This window comes from Urocitellus parryii, chromosome 2 (assembly GCF_045843805.1).
Source record: "Urocitellus parryii isolate mUroPar1 chromosome 2, mUroPar1.hap1, whole genome shotgun sequence".
In the NCBI taxonomy this organism is placed as follows: Eukaryota; Metazoa; Chordata; class Mammalia; order Rodentia; family Sciuridae; genus Urocitellus; species Urocitellus parryii.
The window spans coordinates 198,815,638-198,830,219 of record NC_135532.1 but is presented as its reverse complement, the minus strand read 5'-3'; positions in this window follow the sequence as shown (position 1 = coordinate 198,830,219).

Sequence of the window (14,582 nt, the reverse complement as noted above, 5' to 3'; positions counted from 1 at the left end):
TGATATTCTCCAGATTCATCTATTTACTGGCAAATGTCATAAAGTCATTCTTCTTTGTGTTTCTTTTATTTCTTTTTTTAAAGGATCATCTCTAGGCCCAGTCTTTGTCCAGAAGCTTGCTATGAAGAAACAGTTGAGCAATAATTGCTTTGTCTATGGCATTGTTCCATTGGTCAATAGCCCAGACCAGCCACATCCTGTTACCAACCATAGATAAGACCTAAGGAGGTCAGCAGTGTTGGGGGAGATAGAGCAAAAGTTAGGGAAGCATGGCTTTATAAACAGATATGTCTAGATCCAAATCTGAAAGCTTTTACTTTCTAATTCTGTATCTTATTACAGTAGATTTCTCAAACTCTGCAAGCGTCAACTTATTCATAAATTAGCAACTCTGAACTCCAAGCTACATGGACAGCATTTGGCATTGGAGAGTATGTGTAAAAATAATTTTCCTTTCTGCATCCAGTATGTTTATGGGTTCCTCCTCACCCCAACATTTGGTATGTGCTCAGGGAATGCATGATCATATTCTTCCCCTCGTCCACATATCAGAGAAAACATTCAACCTTTGGTTTTTGGAGATTGAATTTTTTCTTGTATAACTATATAAGAATGGATCCTACTATTATGTATGATTAAAAAGAACCAATGAAATAAAAATAAAGAAATTAGCAACTCTAAGACTTACATTACTTTGATTTTTAAATACTATGACACATTTCTTGATCTACACTAAACACAATATATAATGAATTCTGGATAAATAGTAGCTTAATATATGTATTTTCTTTTTCTCCTTGCTTTATTTGTCTTCATTTCTCTTTTGACACTGATCTTCTTTCTTAGTATGTAATAATTTACATACATTCAGTTATGGCAAATACAATGCACTTCAGTTTTAATTTCTTTCTTATAGATTAAAAAAATATCAACAATTTTATAGCACTTGGCAGTTAAATTCACTCTTCCTTTGACCATCTTTGCATCTGTATGTGGTTGAAATCAGACGTTTTTTACTGGAACAAATTCAGTAAGAAGAAAACTCAATGTGATTTTCCTTTTTAAAGAATTCTTTTTAATTCTGAAGATGAATCTGAATTGAAGACATTGACTGAATTTGTCATAATGAAGATAAAGCTCTAAGGACAGCATTTTGCATTGGAGATTATATGTGCAAATTAATTTTTGTTTCTGCATCCAGTATATTTATGGGTCCCTTCTCACCCCAATAGTTGGTATGTGCTTAGGGAAGATAAAATCATTTCAGTATTGGCCCAAGTACAACATAGAGTAATTAGAGAAGTAAATCTATTCTCTTTACAACTCAGTGAGTATATTCACAAGGAAAGTGAAAATTTTCTTGTAATTACTCTAGGTTTTGGGTGTTATTCACACCATTGTTCATTTTTTAACTCCAAGTGTTGGCCCATGTGCCCATCTCTCTATCATGTTCTCTCTTGGTTCAACTTTCCAATAAGATATAGCTGACCAAAAAGGAAAATCCTAGAAGTATCTATAAAAATTAAATTTGTGTAAAAAGTAGAATTTCAAGCTTGAAAATAAAATCAGTTAAGTACTTCTCTTGTTTATAAGAGTTCTAAATTCATAGGGCAGGAATAATAAGCAAAAAGTCCCTCTGATACCAACCTTCCAAAAACAAATAAATAAAAAATGGGTTTAGACAATAATTTACATTTTTGGTTCATTGCACTCAGATTCTACTGGCTGTCCATACAGTATATTCATTTGCTGGAGCAATTCATCCACCTGTGTTCCTCTTACTCTACTTATTGTAGGTATAATTAAAACTAGTGAACTGCAAGAAATGATTATGTAATGGTGAATTCCTCTTGCCCTGTGACTCTGATATTAGCCTAATAAGAGCTAAACTAGAGAACATCAAATGAAGACCGGATATCAAATCTCCATTACTTCCATTTTGGTTTTACTTACATGTAATTACCCTTTTGAAAATATTTTCTTTACTCTGAACTAATTCTAGAGCTAGCATTAGGAGTGGAATTCTTTGGTCCCTTTGTCTGTTGACTAACACCCCCTCCATATACCCTAAATGTGTCTAGTCTCTAAAGAATTCTAGGAAATAATAATATAATAACTCTACCATAATTTTACCATGTGTGTGTATGTGTGTGTGGAGGGGGATAGCTAAAGGAAAACACTAAATGATTATTTTTATTACTACAATGGGTTTTTGATGACTAACAAAATCGTTTAAAGTTACTTATAGTATAAAGTCCAGATTTTAGGCTACTGTTTCCATTTTATCTTTTTTTTCCCCTTAATTTTCTTTCCCTCTGTTATTTGAAAACTACTCAAATTTTCTGTCTTCTTTGTTTTTGTTTTGAGACTACTTCCAAAGATATAAAACTATTATTTCAGACAGGGAGGAATTTTATTATAGAGAAATTCAGTGACTGATATAAGGTCACATAGAGTTCATATTAGCCATCTACCATCTCCATGGATACATTTCAAGATTTTCTGATGTAACATTACTTCTTCTTTATAGAAATTTAACACTATGATATTCCAATCATGATCACAGTACCCCACCCTGAGTGGCTTTCATATTCTTTCATCATCTCATACTTTGTGTTAATTAATCAGTTTTCTGTTATTACAACAAATGCCTTTTAAAGAAAATAAAAAAGGTTTTTTGGGCTCTCAGTTTTAGAGATTTCAATCCATATCAATTGACCCTATTACTTTTGGCCTATGACAAAGCAATACATCATGGCAGGGACACATGGCTGAGCTAAACTACTTACCTAATGGCTAGGAAATGAAAGAGAAAGGACACGGGAGGACACCAAAGAACCAGACTATGGCATCTTTCATTCTACCTTGATGTCTTCAGAGTTAACTATTTTCAAATAAATTTTCTGTTGATGGGAAAAAAAATTTTTCCAATGAACTAATCATCTAATAGAAGGATGGCTAATGTTAGTAAGAAATGCTGGCAGTGCTCAATAGAAAATACAATAGTTTTCAGTTAAAAATGAAAATATAAGCTGGAGGATTACAATTATAGCATTTACTAGGGAAAAATAGATTAATTGCACAAAAAATATAATTTGGGAAAACAAAAAGTTGTTTACCAACAGAAAGAAGTAATCTGAGAAACATTGATTTTCTAGCCAAAGTAGGGATAAAATTGTTAGTGAATCTACTGTGTGGTGTGTGTGTGTGTGTGTGTGTGTGCACTTGCACATGTGTGTCTATGTGCATAACACCATATGCCAGAGAAAAAATATCAGAAAAATCTGAAGAAAATGAAAAATAATGTCCAGGTTTAAAGACGTACTAATAGCTTTTAATTTTTAAAAGAAAAAAATGCAGAGAAATTTCAGAAAACCAACATAAGTAATGATTATGAAAACTTTGGATTGTGTATAAACCTTGTATATATGTTCAGTTTGACTTGGCAGCAGGAGAGAATAAGTATCTACAAACATTAGAAAATAGAATGTGAAAAATATTCTGTGTTTGGATATATACACTTAGGAATAGAGATAGGACTACTGTTCAAAGGGAACACAGATTAAATGTCATGAAAACTACTACCCTGATGCTATAAAATTGCTACTGCATAAATGACAACTTTCCAAGGTAGGTGTTTGACGTATGCCCTATGGGTCACTCGAAACTAGATATATTGACAAATTAGAAAGGCTGCAATAGATAATAAATGCTTTAAAGTGAAAGTGACAATTTTTAAGAACCCAGATACTTGCCATAACTGTTTGGACTAACCTCCTAATACCTATAATTTAAAGATTACAGGACACTTTTCAATGGAATTAAGTGGTTTCAATCATTTGTCTTTATTACAAATGAGTGTATATCTCTCTCACTCTATACTATTTGGTTTATGATCCGTTAAAATAATGTGTGTGTTTTAAATTGTAGCTTGTCACCCAATTGTTTTCATTGTTTGTAAGATGTTATTTGCCTCAGTTTTCAAATGCCAGCACTTTGAAATGTTCCTGGATTTCCAGCAGAGGGTTTCCTTGAGAACCAATGAGCTTCTTGTTTCTAGGGAAAAAAAAAAGGAAAAGCATTTAAATCAATAACCTGATTGTTATTACATGAGTTCACTGAAGTTCTGTTTCTATGTAAATCAAGTCATAATGAGGAAAGCAGGAGAATTCAAAGGAAAATGAGGCTGGAAAAAGAAAAGTATTTATCTTATAACAGATACTGGGGTGTAAAAATGAATTGTTTTTACTTCTTTCTCTGCCAAATAATCCTTTTAAAGACAACAAGATTATCTTCTGCATTTTTTAATGCCAAATACTGGTGCATAGAATGCATTCATTAAGTTGGAGAAAGAAAAAGAGGAAAGAGTGAAACCAGAGAGAGATATTTTGGAGAGAATCAAAAATACTTGAAATGGTCATTAAAAAAAATGCTTTTAATTTTTCCTTCGGTCAGGCAGGTGAAGATGAGGGTCTTCGTGGTTTTGTTGTTCACAAATGCTTCTTCTAAATAGTTTATAAAACATGTTTTTAAACAAGCAAAATATCAATGATATAAATATATATCTGACACCTTAAAGAATGAACATTTATAAGTTCATTATAGGCTTAGAGCAAGAAGAAAGCATTGTTTCAAGAAAAGATCTCTTTTCTATATAAGTAGTTCATCTTTTTTCTTTTCTCTTTTAAACTAAGATTTTTTTTAAATTTCAGAATCCCACTTTTCTGAGTCATTTGCAATGTTTCTTAAACCAACGTGGGAAAATTATGCTGTTGTAGTAGAAACACACTCAAAAAGAGGGTGCTTAATTTCTCTTATCTCGTCAAGACAGACTGTAATTAGAATTAGCCAGGGTTTTACTTCATTTTGCAGGAGTTCTTATGTATAGCCTTCACATCCTTAGTATAATTAACATTGTATCACTCCCATTAGTGTTTTTAAGCACTTAAATTGTGCCATAATGGTCACATCTAAACTTGCCATTAAAGGGCAATTGCTATTTATTATGCTCATAAAGTAGACACTTAACCACAGAAAAAAAAAATATATATATATATATGTAGTAGAGTTCCATTTAGAAAGCAGGAATATACAGTGCCATTACTTATGGCACCCTTGGGCTGAAAAGGCTATCTCAAATTGATCCTATTCTTATTCGATTCCGTAGGCAGTGGGGAAATCTAAAAAACAGATGACAAATCATTCAAATCATTGCTTTAAAAAAGTCTTGATTAGCTCAGTTTCTTTATAGAATCATAAAATGTTGATGTTAGGACATGTTCACAAGATCACTGAGTCCAGCTCTTTTATTTTATGGAAAGAAAACAAACCACCGGAGGAATTGAGGTGTCAATCTCAAGGTTACAGAAGGCAGGTTAGAAGTCAGAATATAAGACTTGCAGTTCTCATGCACATTTCACAAGACCATACTGAATACATTTGCCACTACATTTTTTTTCTTTTGTTCCTAGCACATGATAGACATTCCTTTGATTAAGTTTAGCTTCATTGACTAGCAGGGTGTATTGTGTTTCATTTACAAGGTATTTTACCTGATTTCAGATTCAACCATATCATACAGATATTGGACAGGGTTTGTTTTAACAGGTTTACAAATTGTACATGGTCATGTTGCTGTTTCTTTTTTTAAACAAATAGATTCCTTTCATTGGGAACCACTGAATTTTCCTCAGTATTATTAGTCCTTGTTATTAAAATTAAAGAGCTCTATGAAATTTTAGTCTTTCTACCTACCATGTTATATATTCATGTAGTTATTTTATTTCTGTATAGGTTAATTTTCTTTCCCAGCCCTGCGTGGTGGAAGATTTATTCAGTTGAATTGCTGAAACTCAACACAAACCATTTATAGGAGTAAACAATTATCACTGAAATGAGAACAATTTAGTGGTCTTGCATGATTAATGTCCTACATAAATTCTTTATGACATTGAATTGAAAGATGATGTTATGAATGTATAATGGGAAGTTAACAGAATGTGTCACCTTTTGATTAGATTCTGAGGAGACAGGCCTTGCAATCATCAGTGATTTTGCAATGGACAGGGGCCTATAAAACTACCATATTTGCTTCTTGTAAATTAAAAATTATGAAGTCATCGTGATGCATGCCTTTAGGCCAACTGGAGAAAAAATGCCTAAAAGAAATTGCTTTATACAATTTTTTTCTGATAACTTTTAGCTGTGTGTGTGTGTTTGTGGAGTTCTATTTTTCACTTTCATATCATCATTACTTTGAGAAGTTTAAAAGCAAAAGATACAAATTCTTTTCTCTTTGTATTTGGGCTAAAAAAAAATTGGAACATAATGCTACATTGAATCTAATTCTGACAGAAGTCAAAGGAATATACAGTGGCTACATAAGACTTAAATAATTATAAATAGGTGTGTTTGAATACAGCCAGAGAAAGAGTTTTACAATCTGTCATGAAAACAAAATGAAAAATCAAAATAGCCAAACATCTCCCAGATCATCTTACTTGAATTTTATCCATAGATGAGGCAACTGAAATTCTAAAAATATAAGAAGTATTTTAGATTATATAGTCCATTAAGTGGCAATATTAGGAGTCATAGTATCAGCGTGCATTTAATTCCATTTTATCTTGTGAGTCCTAATTTATTCTTTTCTAACTGCTGCTCTTTGCTGACCCAAACCAGACCTTCTTCAAATTATTTTGATTGATTTGCTCATTAAATCAACATGTGCTTTGTGAGTGCCTACTATATACCAGGCAATACTATTCTAGGCAAATTTCTTTTCTAGGAGAAAAGAAATGAACAAATAAGATGAAACTATTCACTATCCTGACATTAGTATTTTGGAAATTGGGGTTTATTTTATTTAAATATAGAATAGATAAAACCTATATCATTTTATATAAAGATAAATAGTATACAGAACAATATAGCAGAAAAGAGAGATTGTATTATTTAAAAAGATGATAAAGAAAGGATGACAAAAGTCTTTACCAAAGACACATAGTCAGGGTTCTGGAAGCTACCTTTTGGAGAGTATTTCAGATAGGAATGGCTAGTGTTCCAGTCCTAAGGCAAGAGTATTCCTGATGGATTTTGGGAATATTCAGTCTAACCAGAAGTAAGTAGAAGGAGAGGGGTTAAAAATGTAATGGGATTCAGGAGTAGAGGATGCTATAGCTTCATAGCCCACCACAGGGACATAAGTTTCCACTTTAAATAAGGTGAGATTCTGTTATTCATTAACCCATGCAGCAAGAATTTAGTGACTGTCTACTAGGATCTAGATACTTTTCATGCCATTGAAAAAAATGCTGATAAATACAATGTTTCCAATTTTCTTCTGAAATAAATGGGAGAGTCTGAGCAAAGGAATGATAGAATATGGCTTATTTTTAATGGAAGCCCTTGGAAAGTGATGTTCAGCAAGAGATGTATAAGAGGGAATATGGCACTTGGAGATCACTGCCAGGAGCAATTAAAATATCCCAGGAAAAGATGAGCATTGTTGGGAGTAGGAAGGCAGAATTGAATGTGGTAGAGTGTTCTGACACTGACACTTTGAATATAGAAATAATGGAGTTGCCTGATGATTAAGTGTGATACGTGAGACAAATAGATTATGATTCCAAGTGGTTTTTCTGAACAACTGTAAGGATTTGTTGATGACTGTTGAATAGCATACAACAGGTCAGAGGAAAAGATCAGTAAGGAAAGATAAATAATTCAAATCTGAACACGTTCACTTTTAAATGCCTATTGTATATCCAATGGAAAACAACAAGCAGATAATTAGATTTAAAAATTCTGGATTTCAGAAAAAGTTTCAACTCAAATTAGATTTGTTATTAGCATATAGATAGCACATAAAAATATGAAACCCAGATGTGATCACCAAAGGAAGAAGAGAAAAATTAAGACATACACAACTTGAGGCCTGGGGCACTCCAACTTTTACAAATTAGGAAAAAAAAATTAGAAGAAACAGCTGGAAACATTAAAATACAACAGTTAAAGAGTTTGGTCACCGGACAAATGTAGTATCCTGGAAATTAAGTGAAAAAAAATATTTCATATTCCCATTAAGCCAACAAAGATGAGAACTGAGAATTAATGATTGGATCCACAACATGAAGGTCCTTGGTGACATTGACAAGAGCAGTTTTTGGTACCAACACTGACTTAAATAAGTTCAAGGGAGAACAATTATTGACAGAACTTTGAAACAAAGCATATCATTGCTATAGATACACACCCAGTCTGGATTGGGAGTAACTGGTACCCCTGCCTATAGATTACTTAAGTAAGAGGCAGTTATGGTGTGCACCAAATTTTTCTCTTTCCTAAAATTCTCTTTCTAAAAATAAAAACAATGCAGGACTTGCTGAGCTACAGATCTAAGCTGCCCTGAGAAATGTCTGCAGAGCAATATGTAGATAAATGAAGATGAAATTCTTATTGTGGGTCCACAATTAACATTAAAATGGGTATCCGGTGAGAAGGTGTTCATTACTATTATTTATAACTAGAATTACTTTATTATCTATAATTTAAAAAGTCAAGTTTTCATTTGTATTATGAATGGAAAGGGAAAAATTGAACTTGATCACTCAAGGTATCCATAGCAAGTTTAAAATGTATTTTCTTTCATTTAACTCAGTCAATCCAAAACTTCATATTTTGTTCTGCCCTGTGAACCTTTAGCACAAGAGAAATTTTGTTAATTTCCTGATGGGAGGGTACATGGAGATGCCTTGTCTTTATAACTTTGAGATAATTGCTATCATCCACTGATGATACCCCTTGTCTGTGATCCCTGTTTTGGCCTTTAAGTATAAAATCTTCTCACTCTACTCTCTTCTATTGTGATTCTACGACCTTTTGGTCTGTGTCCTTTCAGCATTTTTGTACTCTTTACGTAACAGACATTCTATCATCTAGATTTCCCCTATGCTACAGTCAGACCATAGCTATTCTAGAAATACACTTCCAGGGCCTTCATTCTACTTCCAAATGCTGCACCTGAGTATCTACCATAAGGATCACCATAGCCACTACTTCTCCTGAGCAACACAGGGCTATAAGGCAGCCCACAGTGCTACAGGACAGCATTCATGGCCATCCTACAATGATAAAAGATTTCTTACAAAGGAATTTCTCTCTAGAGTTCCCAACACAGGGTGGAACTCAACCCTTCCACTCAACACAGGGTGGAAGCCAGATATGATTTTGATTCTTATGATTTGTCTCACTTTAAATTTCACCCTGATTTCCCTATCTGGGGTCAAAGTCCTGGAGTTCAGGGACACTAGCACTGTGACCAGGCAGCAACAGTTCCTCTGAATTTTTTTTCTTCTTCCTCTGTGATGATATTTTCCTTATGTCATGCACTAACTTCTCCCCCACTTCTCCATCATAATTTACTATATGGCAACACACATAGAAATTGAAAACCCAAATTCTGTTTTTATCTCAATAACTGGCTTCTCACACATGAAAATAATCTTCAATCCACCAACACACATAGCGCCATATTTATAAATGAAGTTTACCTTGATTTACTTTTTCTGTGTTCTATCTACCCAGTGGAATATAAGCACAAGCTTCAGAAAGGGGAAAGCCTGGGAGAATGTTGATTATGGGAACGAATAAGGATAGGGACAGGATTGGCTTATGCCTTACCTTCCCCTTTAAGAATGCCACTCACCTCCCTAACAGAACAGTCTCCAATTCCCCTGCTTATATCCCCATATATTTGGTCTAGAAGTCATTACAAGAGCTTATAACTTCAGTAACACTAAGATATAAATAACTCCTGAAGTACAAAATTTTGTATCCCAGTAGAATTTGGGATGTTGCAGCCAATAAATTTGTAATACTTAGGAATTCTAGAGAATATGATCTAAGACATTATTTTTGCACTTCCCTGGAGAAAAAGAATTAGGGATGTATCTAAATGTTCTTGAAGTAGAGACTGTGTTAGTTTTACACATTCATTAATTGAAGCAAATGCACTATGGTGTGGCTATTTCAGAGTGAGTTTGTGGTAACAGTATTGTCACTTCCTTTAACTGAGAATCCATTAATTAGAGACTTTGATCTGGTTTTAACTGGTTTTCCTTTAGGTTCAGAGGATAGCTTTTAGTTCTGTTACCTTCTAATCTCATTAAAAGCCAAATTCTTTAGAAGATATCAATATTAATTTAGTAGATTTTCCCAAAAATATTTTTCAATTAACTAACTTATAATATTTTATTTTTAAATAAAACGTAAAACATACATCTTGAAGAAGGTGAAGCAGTCACCTTCATTAGATTAGCTTCTAATAGTCTCCCTCTACTTTGAATTTTGTTGTTTTATCTGTTCTGTTTTGTGGTTGGTATTCTAAGCATGTGCTTATTCCTCTGCTAAGGAGTGCAGTGGTGGTTCCACATGAGCATTAGTATTATTAGTGCTATTTATTGAGAAAAAAACAGACAATACTATTTTCTTAACTTTTGAATGTGCCTGAGGATTATTTTAATAATTAACATTAAAACTACCATTGCACTGGGACTATGTAGAACATTTCATCCTCTTTATGATAGTTAATTCTCTCAACTCCCAAGACAGGTTTTTCATAATATTTTTTTTTACAAAGGCAGGAAATAAAGATCAAAGATGTATTTTGCCCAACATTACAGATTTAATAAGGATCTGGGCAGAAGTTAATGGTATCTCTTTCTGACCCTAGAAATCTAGCTCTTAGTGAATAAGGAGTATCCTTCCAACATTCAGCATCCACTGGCTTCTGTTAATATGAAATGGTATTTTCTGCACAAATCTTCCATTCCAGTACTTTTTCTTCACTCAACCAGTCACCTTCTCTTATCTGCACCAGTTCCTCTGACTCATAGCTGAATGCTGAATTCATATTCTCTTCTTTTGGTGGAAAGAATACCTGAATTTGTTTAAAACAGATGGTCACAAAGCATGCAAGTGTGACCCTTCCAATTTAGCCATGACAGGTGTCCCTAACAGCTCTAGAAACACTGAGTCCATTAACACAAAGGCCTGCTTCTATAGCTTGCCCTGGCATACTGACCATCAGCAGCAGCATGGAAAGAAATAGTTTGTTTTCAATGTTGTGACTGCACACCCGCAAGTGTGACTTGGTGTGATCAAAACAGCAAAAGTTGTCATTAAAGTTTTTCACATTAGTCTGTTAACTTTTCACCATTGATACAGACAATTTGCCTTATAAGTAAAATGTACCATCATGACCTTGCCACTTTATATTCTCTGTCAGTTGTGACAGGTGATTTTTCTCACCTTAAATTAGGCACGATTCTAGCAACTAGAAGTAATTTTTGTGACATGATTGACATGTAGAAAAGTGATATATCTCTTTCATTAAAAGCATGCATATTCTAAGCAAGGAGGACCCTATGTTCTCATAAAACTAAAATAAAAATATCTACATTAGTAATGCCAAGAAAAAAATTTCCAAAAAGCAAAAGCAAAATCAAGACATTCTCATTCCATTCAGATGAACACTATTATAAACTATGAGAATTATAAGATCACTTTTTTTATATTGGGTCCTCAGAATAAAGATAGAGTTGAAGCAATGAAACATGTATTTGAGAAACTAAGAAGCTATTTAAAATTTTAGATATGAGTTGAAAGAAAATAATCCATCCTACTCATCTGGAAGATATGCAGTCACTTTCATCTTGTTTTATATTAAATAATGTTTTGAAGAAATATTCAAAGTCTTCGAAAAGAGGATTTCATCAGAGAGGAAGGCATTAAATAATGAATTGCCATGCTTTGAAATTTATGCACGCCTTTAAATAAAATAACTTTTTAAAGGCATAAATCTCTTTAGCCCATGCAGATGTCACAAAATTTAGACATGGGTACAGAGAAATGCCAACTTGGAATGTGAGGATTAAACACAAAGCAAACCAGACAATGTAAACCCTAGAGGATATTTTGTTTTTCTTCTTTACTTCTGTGAAGGCAGCTTCCCTACTCAGGATACATGTACCATTTGGAGTATTGGAGGGGGGGGTCTTTAAAAATAGAACTTGAAGTTAATTTTCATTTGTTCTTATAAAGTACTTTTTTAAAAGACTGCTACAAGTATATAAATCTATGAGTAAAAGACACAACTCCCTCTAAATAGATGCACATCATGTTCTTGTTTGATTTCATACTTTAAGAGATTATTAAAATGGGACATTGTTATACTAATATGAGCATGTAGTATACAAGAGTGGAAGTGAAACACATCCACACATAGGATGCAAACACACCATGGTCATAGACAAGTGTATATATGTAGAAGAGAAAAAGCAGGTTATGCCTCAACTTTTACACATGCTTAGAAAAGACCAAATTTCCTACATTCATTTTCCCCTCTCCTTTCTTTTTACTCTGTATGCAGTTACACAGTGTCCAACATTATACCTGTCACCAAAAGCTGTCTTTAAAATTTTGCATCTAAACTTATTCTTTCATCTTCTGAATTAATAACATTAATCATCTGTGCTACTCAAGATTTTAATTAGAACTGTAAATAGGTTTGTTTTAACCCACACCATTGTTTAAAAGTTGTTATTCATCTTCTGAGTTACTACATGAGTAAGACCTCTCTCACTCATGGGATTATAAGCCCTGAGATATTAAAATCTGTTTTTCCCTTTCAATATCCACATTACATTTATTAGGGTGCCTGGAGGCTGTTAATAGCAATAATTAATTTCATTCCATTTGTGGATAGAAGACCACAAATTTCAAAAATAAATAAAACAAGTGGAATTTTTACAGAATGGTATGCTCTGACACACATAAAAAAATATTTTAGCTGTTTTACTTATTCTAAGTAGTAAAATAAAAAAGTTTAGATATTTAAACTTTGCAGGAAAACTAAAATTCTCTGGTTTTATTCCATGTTCAAAGAATGGAAGATGAAGGATTATTACTAGAAATAGTCTATGAAAAAAAGTCTAAATATAAAGACAGACCAGGAGGTCAGACAGTAACAGGATTTGCCTATTCTCGTCTTTCTGTATTGAGGCTTCTCTGTGTTATGTTGGAAAGCCTATAGCATTAAAATGTAACCAACAAAATTTCCTGACAGAATTTCAGCACTCAGGCCAATGATCCACAAGATGATAAGAGAATACTGCTTCGAGGTGAGAAAAGAGGAACATTTGGTGTAAGGCATTCAAGCAAATGCCCACTGTAATGAAAAGCATCATGCAAAGTTGAATGTACCTAACAGATCTGTACCCAGGCTTTAGACCCTGCTGGGGAGCAGCTAACCCTGCATTTCAACCAAGATTTTTAATATAGATATTTCACTTTTAATATACACTCTAAGAATACAACATAAGCTTTAATGGTTCTTATTTACCCAAAAAGACATTCAGTAACACAGAGCTATGTATCCATGAGCAACTTAAAAAAAATGATTTTGGGGGGAAGAAATGAAACTTAAGTGGAATGTTGAGAACCTTGAAGAAGGGAAGGAATATAAGTAAGAAAAAAAAAAAAAAAACAAAGGTAGTGGAATCCAGTCATCGTTACTACAGGGGATAATGAGAGCTTCCCTTGGTCCCTAAAACAGAGCTGCTTGTTGTCAGTATGTGAGAAATAGGATTAGATAGGGAGTATGGAGCTGGATTCAAGAAAAGGAGTTTGAACTTCTGGTAATAGGAAGAATAGAAGAGTTTTATTATGAATTTAGTAGTGGTATGGTTTCACTCACTGAGTTAACTAATTCTAGCCTTATATTCATTTACAGTATATTTTACTATTAAACTACTTCCATTGCAGAAATAGTAGGAAATTCAGAAAAGCAAAAAGAGGAAATTAAAATCTCCATTAACCTTGCCTTCTACATTCTGAACCAATTTCAATTTTTAGAATATATCCTTTCTTGTTAAACTTTTGTACAAGAAAAATGTTAAGCGTTAAGTTGGGATCTTCAAGCAAGCAAGTATAGGAAATGAACCATCATCTTTCTATTTTCTTCCTTATTGGTTTTGAATTTTGAAATTCACCTAAAGAAGGACCATGAGATCTGATACAGTGTATAGAAAAAATTAAATCCATTACTCTTAATATTTTTATTTGTCTTTCTACTTTATTTAATTAAATAAATATATCTTTATATTAGTCCTTCACCTGTCAGTAGAGTTGATATATTATATCTTAGAGTTCACTCCTCAACTAAGTAACTGTCTGTCATATATTAAGCTAGACAGGTAAGACAACATTTCTTCAAAGAGCTCCAAATTTTAAACTCTTTCAGTGAATTTCCACTTGAAATCTTTTGTCAACCGTGGGAATTGAAAATGATCCCCTTCATTATCCTTCTCCAACTGAAGCAATACATATTTTCATATCATCTGTTTCTCAGGTCAGTTTTCTCTTTGTATCAGCTCTTCCACTTATAAAATATATTATTTTTTTAAGTGTTGCAAACATAAGTGTTTGCTTTTTTGATGTTATTTCACCCCCAATGTCATGTACTGCTCTGGGCAAGGCATGCTCTGTGAGGGGCCTGGGATGTAAAGGCAAGTGAGAGTTTG